Source organism: Schistocerca serialis, chromosome 6 (genome assembly GCF_023864345.2).
Source record: "Schistocerca serialis cubense isolate TAMUIC-IGC-003099 chromosome 6, iqSchSeri2.2, whole genome shotgun sequence".
NCBI classification, from domain to species: Eukaryota; Metazoa; Arthropoda; class Insecta; order Orthoptera; family Acrididae; genus Schistocerca; species Schistocerca serialis.
The window spans coordinates 525,722,261-525,735,859 of NC_064643.1; the positions used below are offsets into that span (position 1 = coordinate 525,722,261).

At 41.2% G+C, this 13,599-nt stretch overlaps 1 protein-coding gene across 6 annotated transcripts in view; it reads left to right on the forward strand.

Moving 5' to 3' along the window:
* LOC126483954 (2',5'-phosphodiesterase 12-like) overlaps positions 1 to 13,599 on the forward strand; it is a 171,292-nt gene that overhangs the window by 44,768 nt on the left and 112,925 nt on the right. The window lies entirely within an intron of this gene.

The window sequence follows — 13,599 nt, forward strand, 5'->3', positions numbered from 1 at the left end:
AAAAATCATAGAGGGAGGCCAAGAGATGAATACACTAAGCAGATTCAGACGGATGTAGGCTGCAGTAGTTACTGAGAGATGAAGACACTTGCACAAGATAGGGTAGCATGCAGAGATGCATCAAACCAGTCTTTGGACTGAAGACAACAACAACATGCCTAATAATTTTAGACCCCAAGGGAATGTAATTTTTCTTCTGGTCTCCATGTGTTGAACATCTGTTCTGAAAGAGATCTATAAAAAAGCTACCTTTCTCTATATTACCTTTGCTGTATGTCTTCATACTTCCCTTCTTCTTTTTATAATCTGTGAAGAGTTACAAAAACTGACAAATCTCTGCAAATCATACTACAAATTAATAACAGGCAATGTTGGTGTGTAGATAGAACAAAATCTTAAGAATATCTCCTCAGTGGGAAATTTCAGGTATGATCCAAAAATGCCATTAGAATAACATGATTTTGGTCCTTAAAGCCTTCTTTCAAAAGGAACCAAATGTGAAATGGACTTAAGAATGAACAAATCACTTGGAACAAAAAAGAATCTAACTCTGGTTTATTGAACGATCAAGAAATGATATAGAGCATGACAGTCCTATACCACTTTTGAATTGCATTTGATTTTAGGTTAGTCAGGTCAGCTCCACTTTTTAGTGTCACATTATGTACAGCACACAATCAAAGAGTGTGATATAAATGACGTGTAAGACAACATAAAAAAAACCACAAGTAAATTTGTGGATATTTACAGGTACTTACAGACAAAATTTTGCATGGTTAATGCTTAAGAAGTATTCTACACTATAATAGCATTTGCTTTTGAGGTAGTTTTTCAGGTCTGATTCAGTATCTTTTAGATTTTGGTCAAATTTCTGCTTCCAGATTTTACTTGTAAATATCATGCTTCTCAGACCACCATAATATTATTCTATACCTAAAGAGGGAATCAAAATATGCATAATATAATTTTTTATAAGTAAATCAGCGATTCATTTGAGATGTCTATGACATAAATGAGAATGTTCAATTGTGCCAGTATGCTGTGTATTTGATTACTCATAAACATTTTGTCACTGCTTGCAGTATCCAGATTTTTGCTCATAAAGGTTATTTCATTTCTATATTGCACAGATTGTTTTGTGGTCAAATGAACAATTCTGTTTTTGCAAAGTTGAGTTTCAAATTATTTTTGTTCCATATCCTCAGTTCTCGAAGTATCTGCTTAATACTGAATTTTGAACATCCTTCTGCAGTGCCATATATTAAATGAATTTAAAATAAATCCACTGAATTCAGTAAATTGGTTTCAGCTTTGTTAGGTCTATAGGTCTAGATGTATTGCTTATTGGTGACGTGAAAATTTTTGTCAGACCGGGATTCGAACCCAGATTTCCTGCTTATTGTGAGTAGTCGCATTGACAACTTAGGCTATCCATACACACCTCCCAAACTGACCCAAATTTCCACATGTCACACTATCTACATTCCTATCCATAAACACATACATTCATCACTAAATGCTCACAACTTTACTCTGTATTTCTGCACCAGTGAGAATAAGACTATTCGGAATCAATACCTATTATAGGTCTTGAATCCTCATAGTCTCAGTGGTGTGGGAATTCAGAGTAAAGCTGCAAACATTTTATGCACCATCTCTGTCTCCTTCTCAGACAGCTTTTTTATATAACACAAAAATAGTCATGATCCTAATATTGAAACTTGTGGAATCCTAATTTTGTGCTTTTCCAGTGTAGCTTTCTTGCTGTCAATGAAGACGAAAAATTAAAGTTTTAACAAAAGCTGTGTTTCCCTCAACTGAGGAGTTCCACAAATATTAGTAATTTGAGAAGGAAAAGGTACTTTTACAAAGGGTACTTATATTTATGATTTCAAGAATGATGTTCACTACTGTCCATGTTTGATCACTACAGATGTTCTGGTTTCATTCTTCCTCCCTCCCTCCCTCCCTCCCTCTCTCTCTCTCTCTCTCTCTCTCTCTCTCTCTGGCATTCTTTCTTTTTATGCTGAAACCTTTGGCAGTTCTCACATGTTAACTTCCTGAAATAAAAAGACACAACATGAAATAGTTTCATAAATTACAGTGTTCCAGTTTAAATTCTGCATTATTAATTTTTTGAATAATTGTTATTATAGTATTTAAGTTTTTATTAAAACTAAATTAACATTCCACTTGTGTACAACAGTAGTGACTCCCATCTTAAATCTTCATTAATTTATGCAAAATTGAATGTCCCTTCTCATATCGGAAACTAGTAACTAAAACTTGTTTACATTATGAACAAAAAATTTCAATGTTTAATAAATTTGTATTGAAATGCAATCCTTTGAACTTCGTTATTACTCTTGGTCAGTTATGTTACACCAGCCAGAAAGGGATTTATTGCCACTGTCATGTACAAGTATTCTTTGCTTTCTGTTTGCTAAAGACGAATACATGCAATAAAGAGACTTTATTTTAAAATCCCCACTTAGTAATTTTGTGGAGAAGCAGCTCATAGTCTACAGTGAAGCTATGTGAAGCCACAACATCTTTGATTTGCATCCAAGACAGTACTGACTTTTGTGTCCAGTTCATTTATCCTGTTGCATGGGATGTGCTGCAGCCTCCTGTAAATGCATGTTGACAGTGTAGAACAATGCTGTGATATGAATCATAATTTTCTTTCTAATCACACATAGCTCATCCAAATACTAGTGAGAAAATTGGCAACAATGACATAGAATTATAGTTCTCCATTTCATCTTGTTTAACCTTTTTATGAAGCTGGAAATCAACCCTCATCAAGAGACTGACTGAATAAGAGGGTTGTGTAGCACGATTACAGACCATTATTACTTTAGTGTGAACCTCTTCCCATTCCAGTAAGTGTATAAATTTTTAGGGACGTTAAGTTTTTCACACCGTTTAAAACCTATCATACTAGGTGTTGTACTTAGTGGTGAGCGGTCACTCATTTATTATAATTTACTGAAATGTTGTTGAAGGATTCACATATGGTGCTGGGATCTGTATCAGTTCTAGGACATTTTCTCTGCAGTTTACTACCAACTTTATATCTTGTAAACCAAGTGAGGTGGTGTAGTGGTAACAAACTGGACTTGCATTCGGGAGGATTGCAATTCAAAGCCTTGTCCAGCCATCCTGATTTAGGTTTTCTGTGATTTCCCGAAATCACTTCAGGAAAATGCCAGGATGGTTCCTTTGAAGGGGAATGGCTGACTTACTTCCCCATCCTTCACTAATCGACTGGGACTGATGACCTCTTTGTTCGGTCCCATCTCCCCACATCAACCAACCAACTTCGTACAACAGACTAAAATTTAATTTTTTTTTTTCTTTCCATATGAAATCAATCTGCTGTTTGGAGTACTAGTTGCTAGTCTAACTAGGTGTGAAAGGTTTTTTATGTCTGTGCATATATATTTAAGGTAGACTGTTATACTACAAACACAGAGATGTAAAGTTGCATGGGTTAAGTTCACACACTTTCATTTATAGTATTTACATGTAGCTAGGCTTCAAAGGCAAGTAATTGAAATTACAAAACTTCCTCTTTTGCTTTTGCAGTTGTGTATCTAATTGCATACTGTGCTTGGTACGCTGACTAGTCAGTTATATTAACTGATGATTGTGGCACAGGCATTGATAGCAGTCTTCGGAGATTTGTCATGTCTTCTTCCAGCTTACAAAGAGGTGCAGATGAATATTGCTTGTTCTGTTGCTGTGTTGAGGGCAGGGCCATCAGCAGCAACCTCTATCTCCAGATGTAGTGCCATTCAGCAGTCTTGCAACAAGTGATGGAGGTTCCACAGTGAGCAAGGTGATATCTGACTGCCAGCTGGAGTTGCCATATAGGCCTGACTCCAGAGTAGCACACAAGCAGAGTCATGTGTAGTCAGTGTAAACACTGCTGATGTGTTGATGTGGATGACTGTGCTGTAGTGAAAGTGATGACAGTGGATGAGTGACTATGGCAGATGGCATCATCTAACATGTGGCTGAACATTCATCTTGCGAATTTCTGGAAACATCTGCTGAAAAACCGGGAATATTATGCACATCCACAGTTATGGGAGATGGAAGCATTAGTGCTGATAAAGAAGGCACTGATGGTGATGATGACTTGATATCTATAAAAAGGGTTTACCTGATAGCAGAGATGGATGCTGCCTTGGTGGCTAAGACAATTGCTGTGTAGAAAGCTGCAGCACAGTGGGGTGGGTAGCAGGGATTGTGTTCTATGGACTTTGCATCTTTGGGTAACTTGTGTGATTGGACCTGTGGCATTGGCAATGGCTGTGCACAGGCAGCAGACTGATTTTCTAGCAACAGCTCTGAAAAATTAAAATCTATGGCATGGTTAACATATTCATAAAATTGAAGTTGGTTTTGGTGTTGTTGCTACGTTCTGTTATGCCCAGAATTGTAGAGTTTGCTCAACCAATCATCTGAATGACAATTCCTGGCTTCCAGTTATGTGGCTTGTTGAACACTCAGTAGAAGACTTTGTCATTTTGTGAGATACCGTTGTGAAACTTACCTCTGAAGTAGTGCTCCAGTGATGCAGTAAATGCATTAAAGTTAGATGATGATGACCATGCAACAATTCTGCGAGGGATTTCTCTCTGATTGGCATTGTGCAATAAGTACTGACATATAATAATAAAGCATTTTCTCTTGTGTGCAGAGCATGGAGTTTTGTCCTCTGACACTTAAAAGTGCATACAAAGTGCTCTGCTTTGCAATTTGACTAAGAAGAGAATGGAGCCATTCTGATAGGCTGAATTCCATTTTATTGACAGTCAGTCAAACTCCATGGTCAATAGCTGAAGACCACTGTGTGAAATAGTGACTTGAAGCAAAACTTAGACAGAAAACAAAAGTGAGTGCTCTGATAGTGCCAGCACTGGTTGTTGAAATCATGGGGATGACAAGGATATTTACCAAAAATGACAATGATTATGAATTGTGTGTTCCAGAAGAGACCAGCACAATCGATATGAATGTTTTGACCAGAACCACCAGATTGTGTCCAACTGAAAAATTGTCGTTGAAATGGTATCCGTTTTTCCATGTAAGTGTGGTAGTCTGAAATCATCAATTTGATTTGTTTGTCCATTCTGTGCCAATTGCAATGTTGGTGTGCTAGATATTTTGTTTTGACCATACCCAAGCTGTCCTCTGTGTAAGACATATAAAATATTACATTGTAATGCTTCAGGAATTATTACACTAGTTTATTCATCCATTATATGTAACAGATTTACATCATTTTTTTTAAATATAAAAACTATTTCATTGTCCACAATATCATCAACCCATTCTTTCCAAGATATAATTCATATTATGAGGCCAATCCAACTGAATGTAATTTTTGAGCAAAATGTAATGATAGATCATTTTCTGTAGCTTTAGTGATTCACCAATGATCAGTGAGAAAAGCTTGTAGGGCTTCTGATTCAGACTGATATATTTGAAAACAAGGTACTTCTGATGCATTGAATTCCAGATTATTGCCGAATAGAAAGCAAGAATGAGTATATGTGTTTGCTTGCTTTGAAGTGGGCCGGTAAATAATATCATACACTCCTGGAAATGGAAAAAAGAACACATTGACACCGGTGTGTCAGACCCACCATACTTGCTCCGGACACTGCGAGAGGGCTGTACAAGCAATGATCACACGCACGGCACAGCGGACACACCAGGAACCGCGGTGTTGGCCGTCGAATGGCGCTAGCTGCGCAGCATTTGTGCACCACCGCCGTCAGTGTCAGCCAGTTTGCCGTGGCATACGGAGCTCCATCGCAGTCTTTAACACTGGTAGCATGCCGCGACAGCATGGACGTGAACCGTATGTGCAGTTGACGGACTTTGAGCGAGGGCGTATAGTGGGCATGCGGGAGGCCGGGTGGACGTACCGCCGAATTGCTCAACACGTGGGGCGTGAGGTCTCCACAGTACATCGATGTTATCGCCAGTGGTCGGGGGAAGGTGCACGTGCCCGTCGACCTGGGACTGGACCGCAGCGACGCACGGATGCACGCCAAGACCGTAGGATCCTACGCAGTGCCGTAGGGGACCGCACCGCCACTTCCCAGCAAATTAGGGACACTGTTGCTCCTGGGGTATCGGCGAGGACCATTCGCAACAGTCTCCATGAAGCTGGGCTACGGTCCCGCACACCGTTAGGCCGTCTTCCGCTCACGCCCCAACATCGTGCAGCCCGCCTCCAGTGGTGTCGCGACAGGCGTGAATGGAGGGAGGAATGGAGACGTGTCGTCTTCAGCGATGAGAGTCGCTTCTGCCTTGGTGCCAATGATGGTTGTATGCATGTTTGGCGCCGTGCAGGTGAGCGCCACAATCAGGACTGCATACGACCGAGGCACACAGGGCCAACACCCGGCATCATGGTGTGGGGAGCGATCTCCTACACTGGCCGTACACCACTGGTGATCGTCGAGGGGACACTGAATAGTGCACGGTACATCCAAACCGTCATCGAATCCATCGTTCTACCATTCCTAGGCCGGCAAGGGAACTTGCTGTTCCAACAGGACAATGCACGTCCGCATGTATCCCGTGCCACCCAACGTGCTCTAGAAGGTGTAAGTCAACTACCCTGGCCAGCAAGATCTCCGGATCTGTCCCCCATTTAGCATGTTTGGGACTGGATGAAGCGTCGTCTCACGCGGTCTGCACGTCCAGCACGAACGCTGGTCCAACTGAGGCGCCAGGTGGAAATGGCATGGCAAGCCGTTCCACAGGACTACATCCAGCATCTCTACGATCGTCTCCATGGGAGAATAGCAGCCTGCATTGCTGCGAAAGGTGGATATACACTGTAACGTCTACAGACGTTAAAGTAACCTCTGGCGTGCCACAGGGGAGTGTTATGGGACCATTGCTTTTCACAATATATATAAATGACCTAGTAGATAGTGTCGGAAGTTCCATGCGGCTTTTCGCGGATGATGCTGTAGTATACAGAGAAGTTGCTGCATTAGAAAATTGTAGCGAAATACAGGAAGATCTGCAGCGGATAGGCACTTGGTGCAGGGAGTGGCAACTGACCCTTAACATTGACAAATGTAATGTATTGCGAATACATAGAAAGAAGGATCCTTTATTGTATGATTATATGATAGCGGGACAAACACTGGTAGCAGTTACTTCTGTAAAATATCTGGGAGTGTGCGTACGGAACGATTTGAAGTGGAATGATCATATAAAATTAATTGTTGGTAAGGCGGGTACCAGGTTGAGATTCATTGGGAGAGTGCTTAGAAAATGTAGTCCATCAACAAAGGAGGTGGCTTACAAAACACTCGTTCGACCTATACTTGAGTATTGCTCATCAGTGTGGGATCCGTACCAGGTCGGGTTGACGGAGGAGATAGAGAAGATCCAAAGAAGAGCGGCGCGTTTCGTCACCGGGTTATTTGGTAACCGTGATAGCGTTACGGAGATGTTTAATAAACTCAAGTGGCAGACTCTGCAAGAGAGGCGCTCTGCTTCGCGGTGTAGCTTGCTCGCCAGGTTTCGAGAGGGTGCGTTTCTGGATGAGGTATCGAATATATTGCTTCCCCCTACTTATACCTCCCGAGGAGATCACGAATGTAAAATTAGAGAGATTAGAGCGCGCACGGAGGCTTTCAGACAGTCGTTCTTCCCGCGAACCATACGCGACTGGAACAGGAAAGGGAGGTAATGACAGTGGCACGTAAAGTGCCCTCCGCCACACACCGTTGGGTGGCTTGCGGAGTATCAGTGTAGATGTAGATGTAGATGTACTAGTGCCGACATTGTGCATGCTCTGTTGCCTGTGTCTATGTGCCTGTGGTTCTGTCAGTGTGATCATGTGATGTATCTGACCCCAGGAATGTGTCAATAAAGTTTCCCCTTCCTGGGACAATGAATTCACGGTGTTCTTATTTCAATTTCCAGGAGTGTATTTAATTAGGAAGAAGTAGTGACCAATGTTGTAGCTTTTGAACCATTTGATCTGGTTGCCGAATGGAAAAATACAGTTAAACATTTGTGATCAGTCACGAGGAAAAAGTCTTCTGCCATGCAGATTCTAATGACCCTTTGTAACTTCATAAATGATTGCCAACACTTCTTTTTGTGCTGTAATTTAGCCTTGTTCAAAATTTATGACTTTAATGCAATGGCATACTCGATATTCCCAATCTTGTGTGATAAAGCTGCATTAATTCCATATGAAGTAGCAATGACTTCCAATGCTACTGCTTTGCTTGGATTGAAATGTATTGGATAACTTTGGCTATACAAAACATCCTTTAGAATATACCTGTTCTTCCAGGAGTTCTAGTCCCGCAAGTTTTCCAGGAGAACTTCTATGAAGTTTGGAAGCTAGTAGTTGAGATAGTGGTGGAAGCAAAACTCTGAGGCTGGGTTGTGAGTCATGCTTGGGTAACTCATTTGCTACAGCAGTTGGTGTGAAAGGCAAAGGTTCAGAGTTTGAGTCATGGTTTGGCACACAGTTTTAATCTGCTAGGAAACTTCAAAGCACCCTGTAATTTCTGAAGTGATTATTCAGATTCTGAAGTAAGTTTTAAAGGAACATTTTTACATTTGAGGTGATCCAGGATAAAGCTTACATAACGATTAATCTGTGCAAGAACTGCTTGCAGTTCCTGGACATTGTTAGGAGAAGGTAATTTTCAGACAGCCTTGAAATGTTTGGTAATGGGATATGCACCCTGAGCATCAGTATGTCCCAGATATTCAATTTCTGTGTTAATGAGCATTTTGGCAGATTTCATTTCGATCCTGCATCTCTTAAAACCTAAAAAAGGCATTATAAATCACTGAGGTGTTCTTCTGGTGCCTTTCTGGACACTATTATATTGTCCAAATAATTAGAGCATAACAGAATCTTTGTCATCACTTGTTCAAATAAATGTTGGAACAGAGAAAGAGATGAGGTACTTTCAAAGGGGAAGGCATTGACACTGATGTGAGCCTTCATGTGTATTAATTACCATGAATTTCCTTGTTTCATCATTAAGAGGATGTTGCAGGTAAGCGTCTGCTAAATCTTTTCTTCAGTATGTGGTAGTGGGAATGAGACTATCAGTGTTTGACCATTTACAGTGGCTTTGAAATCTGCAGAGATCCTAATTTTCTCACTTGTTTTCCCAGTGATTATCGGAGGAGATGCTCATTGGCTTGATGAAATGGGTTGCAGGATTCAGATTTATTCCAATCCTTTCAGTTCAGTTGCTGCTTCTTTTCAAATTTAGGTTTGACATTATCTTTAAGTGTAATAGGGGATCGGAAATCCTGCCCATAACCTAGCATGCCATTGAGCAAATGATATTCATCACATAATTTTTTAATGCTCATATGACGTCTAGTAACTGAGTGCATGTACATTACCTTAAATTCCCAGACCGAATGAATCAAATGTGACCATTCCAGATATGACTGAGCTACAGAGAATGTCATTACATTGATCGTATTTTTGTGTTTCGTTTGTAGTTTATGCATCCTGAAAACACAGATTATGTCACCTTTAAAAGTTGTGAGATTCAGATTTTATTGCTGAAGGTTTGGGTATCTTAAATGTATAAATATTTGCTGATTATACAAAGCAACTAAAGCACCTGTGTGTAGCTGAAATTTCACATTTTGATTGGAAGTTTGTACAGTAATGATCAGTTTGAGATGATTCCTTTGAATTTGGGTGTTGGTGCTCTTTCCTGAGAGATGGTTACCCTTTGCATCTTGGTTGAGTACACAGTTTGGTTTTAGTCTGTTTGGGGAGAGTTGATTTGGCTATTTGATACTGAAGTTTTGCGAGACACATTCAGAGATGAGCTTTGTGTGATTTTTGTGCTTGTTAGATTGAGTTGAATTCAGACTGTGAAATCATATTTATTTACATTTTCTCCAGTTGAGGTCTACATGGAAGTGAATTCACTGTATGGTTCTCCAATAAGCACACTTGCAGAGTGTGTCTGATTTTATGACATCAGCATTGTGCTTGGTGGAAAATGTGATGGTTGCAGTTGTGCATTATGAAGCATTAAGCACATAACTTTGGCATGCGAAAGCTGATGTGCTGGCCCAGCGACACTGAGAATTCTTTATGCTTATGGTGTTGAGCAGCATGAACTCTTTGCAAGTTGCAGATCAATGGAGAACACTTGGCGCACACAGTGTGAAAATCTAACTTCACGAAATCTCCTTATTGAGCTTCAGTCACTTGTAAGATTTCACGCAGACAATGATTGCAATGCATTAAGATTTCTGCTCTCATTCTGTTGTCTGTTATATTTTGGACAATGGCATCATGAAGCACTTTTTTCCTGAAATAATGCTCCACAAATACAATTAAATTTGAAATTTGTAGCCACACCTTTAAGTTTTACTATCAACTCATGATAGGACTAGTTTGGTTGTCTATGTTTTCTGAAAAATTTGTAGTGAGCAGCAGTCATGTATATCTGAGATCAATAATATTCATTTAATTTATTCAATAGATCAGCAAAGGTCATAGTTTGTGACTCTGCTTAAGGAAGAAATTTTCTGTACAGTCTAAAGATTTTTACTCCAATGCAAGATAAGAGAAATGAACAGTGAGGTCCAACATGAATGCTGTATGCAGAGAAGCACTACTCGAGCTCCGTCTTGTGTTCCAACCATTCTTTTACTTTGGTGTCAAATGAGCAAAATGGTGAAGGCGGCACTGAAACACTGTAATTCTGAGCTTTATTTGTTTTTGCCTGCTTCTTACTGGTTTCATTATGCCTGAAGAAGTTGTGTAATGCATATCAGCAGTTTGCTAATTTGACGACTCTGAAATTGAACAAGCATCATGAGTGGTTGCTCTCCATTGAATGCATTTTTACTCAAATATTCAATGAAATTAAAGAATAGGATGTACATTGTAGCTAAAGTATTTGAGTGTCTAATGGTGCCACAGAACAAAGACAAAAGAAAAATAAAATGTTACTCCTTAAAGTATCATGCCCAATCCCAAAAGAAAAGGAAAACTTTTTCCATTTTCTGAAAGGGAAGAAAACTGGCAGTTGGTGCTATTAGTTTCCACTGATAGCAGACAAAATTTTCCTTTATTAATGCGGGATTCATGTCATAGTAAGCCATTAGCAGTGGAGGACAGTAAAGTGCTGCTTGTGGGAGCAGACAGTGATGTGGTGTGGACATGATGGGGCAGCTAGGTGTAATTGGGAGGTTGGGAGGCGAGGGGGAATAGGACAGAAGTAGAAGAGGGGTAAAAAGACTGTGAGTGCATTGGTGGAATATAAGGCTGTGCACAGATGGGAGTTCTCTCCCTGCAGTATATCGTCAATTCCCATAACCCCCCTGGCCTCAACCTGCCTTAGTCCCTGTCCTTCACACACCTATCACCTTCCCTGCTCCCACTCCAGCCATACACAATCTTCTATTCCACCAAGGCACTCACAATCTTTTTCCCCTTCTCTACTTCTGACCTTTTCCATCCTTCCCGCCCTCCTTCCCAGTTGCCTAACCTCCCCTCTTTCCCATCCCGACCCTCTCATCCCCCCCTCCTCCCTGCCCCAGCCTCTTCTCCTGTCCTGCACATTTGCTCATATTTTGGCCTCAGACTATATTGAAATGTAACAAAAGAAACATACTAAGCTCCTAAAGAAATTGGGTGCAGTTACTTATAAATTTTTATAAATTTGGTTATATGTATAACATAACTAGCAACACAAATTTCTTCTTGCAGCATCTAGATACCAAATTAAATATTTTTACAAATGAAGAAGTGGTAAAAATTCAACAATGGAAAATCCCAGGATGGAATGTAACAATATTCTGGAAAGGATATTTGCTACTCACCATATAGCAGAGATGCTGAGTTGCAGATAGACCGATGACCTCAGCAGTTTGGTCCCTTAGAAGTTCACACTCACGCTGAGTCACAGATATGCACAACAAAAAGACTGTCAGGAAATGAGCTTTCAGCCATCAAGGCCTTCGTTGGAGATAGAAAAAACACACGCACACATGCGCTCGAGACCGAAGTCTCTGGCTGCTGAGGCTACACTGCAAGTGGCAGGAACAGTAGTGCATGATGGGAGACCCAGCCGGTTGGTAAAGGTAAGGAGGAGGTAGCTGGGGCAGGGAGAAGGAGGAGGGATAGCAGGATAGGGATGGGCAGTAAAGTGCTGCTTGTGGGAACATGCAGGGATGAAATGGAGATAAAGGTTGGGCAGCTACGTGCAGTCAGGAGGTTGATGAAGGTCAAGAAAGGGTTAGCGGAAAAGGAGAGAGGTAAAACTTCTGTGGATGTGTTGGCAGAATAGAAGACTGTATTGTGCCAGAATGGGAACAGGGAAGGGGCTAGAGGGTAAGGACAAAGATTAACAAAGATTGAAGCCTGGAGGGTTACGGGAACATAGGATATGTTTCAGGGAGAGTTGCGACGTGCGCAGTTCAGAAATGCTGGCATTGATGGGAAGGATTCATATGGCACTGGCTGTGAAGCAGTCATTGAACAGCAGAACATTGTGTTGGGCAACATGCTCAGCAATGGGGTGATCCAGCTGTTTCTTGGTCACTGTTTGCGGTGGCCATTCATGTGGACAGACAGCTGTTCCCATTCCAGCACTACACAGTCCTCTATTCTATCAATGCACCCACAATCTTTTTACCTCTCCCCTTTTCCACTAACAGTCCTCCGCTCTCCGTCTAACCTTCTGACTGCACATGAATTCCATATCCCCTCTCCTCCTCATCCCTGTATGCACCCACAAGCAGCACTTTACTGTCCCCCTCCCCTAACCTGCATCTCTCCCCCTCCCTGCCCCAGCCTCTTCCTTATCTCCTTCACCCAGTTGCATCTCCCATCATGTGCTGCCGCTCCTGCTGCTTGCAGTGTGGCCTCAGGAGCCAGAGACTGCATGTGCACGTGTGTGCGCGCGTGCGTGTGTGTGTGGTGGGGGGGGGGGGTCAATCTATGATGAAAGCCTTGTTGGCGAAATGTTCATTTACTGACAGGCTTTCTGTTGTGCCTATCTGTGACATATTTTTGTGATGTTCTGATCTATTAATGGAGTTGCCCTTCCATTTACACCTATTTTCTAACTCCTCCTCTAGTGTTCCAGTGGTCTTGCTATCCATTTCCCATAGCTACTCTCTCAGTATAAATTTACTAATATCTCCAGTTGATTGAATTCATTTAAGGAATGGGAGTTATATTTTCATCTACCCTACAGTCATTACTTCATCATAACTACACATATTTGGAAACTGTTTCAGTAGGAATTAAACTGTAATCCCACAAAAATGTCTAGGAAGGTCTGTGAAACCTATTTGCTGAAAGATGCAAGACTAACCAGAAGTGGGAGAGCCATAGTTGAGTCATCACAAGTTGATCCCTGACAGCTCACAGAACTGTTGCCCGCTTTCATCACCTGCAAAGGGCTAACGGCTGCAGGCAAAAATAGTAGCCTTCTAAATAACTGTGACAACATTGAGGCATTGCTGTAGAGATATTTACAAAATTGCTTTACATTATTGGCAGAGGCAAATCCATGAAGCTGTCATGCTGAGCCT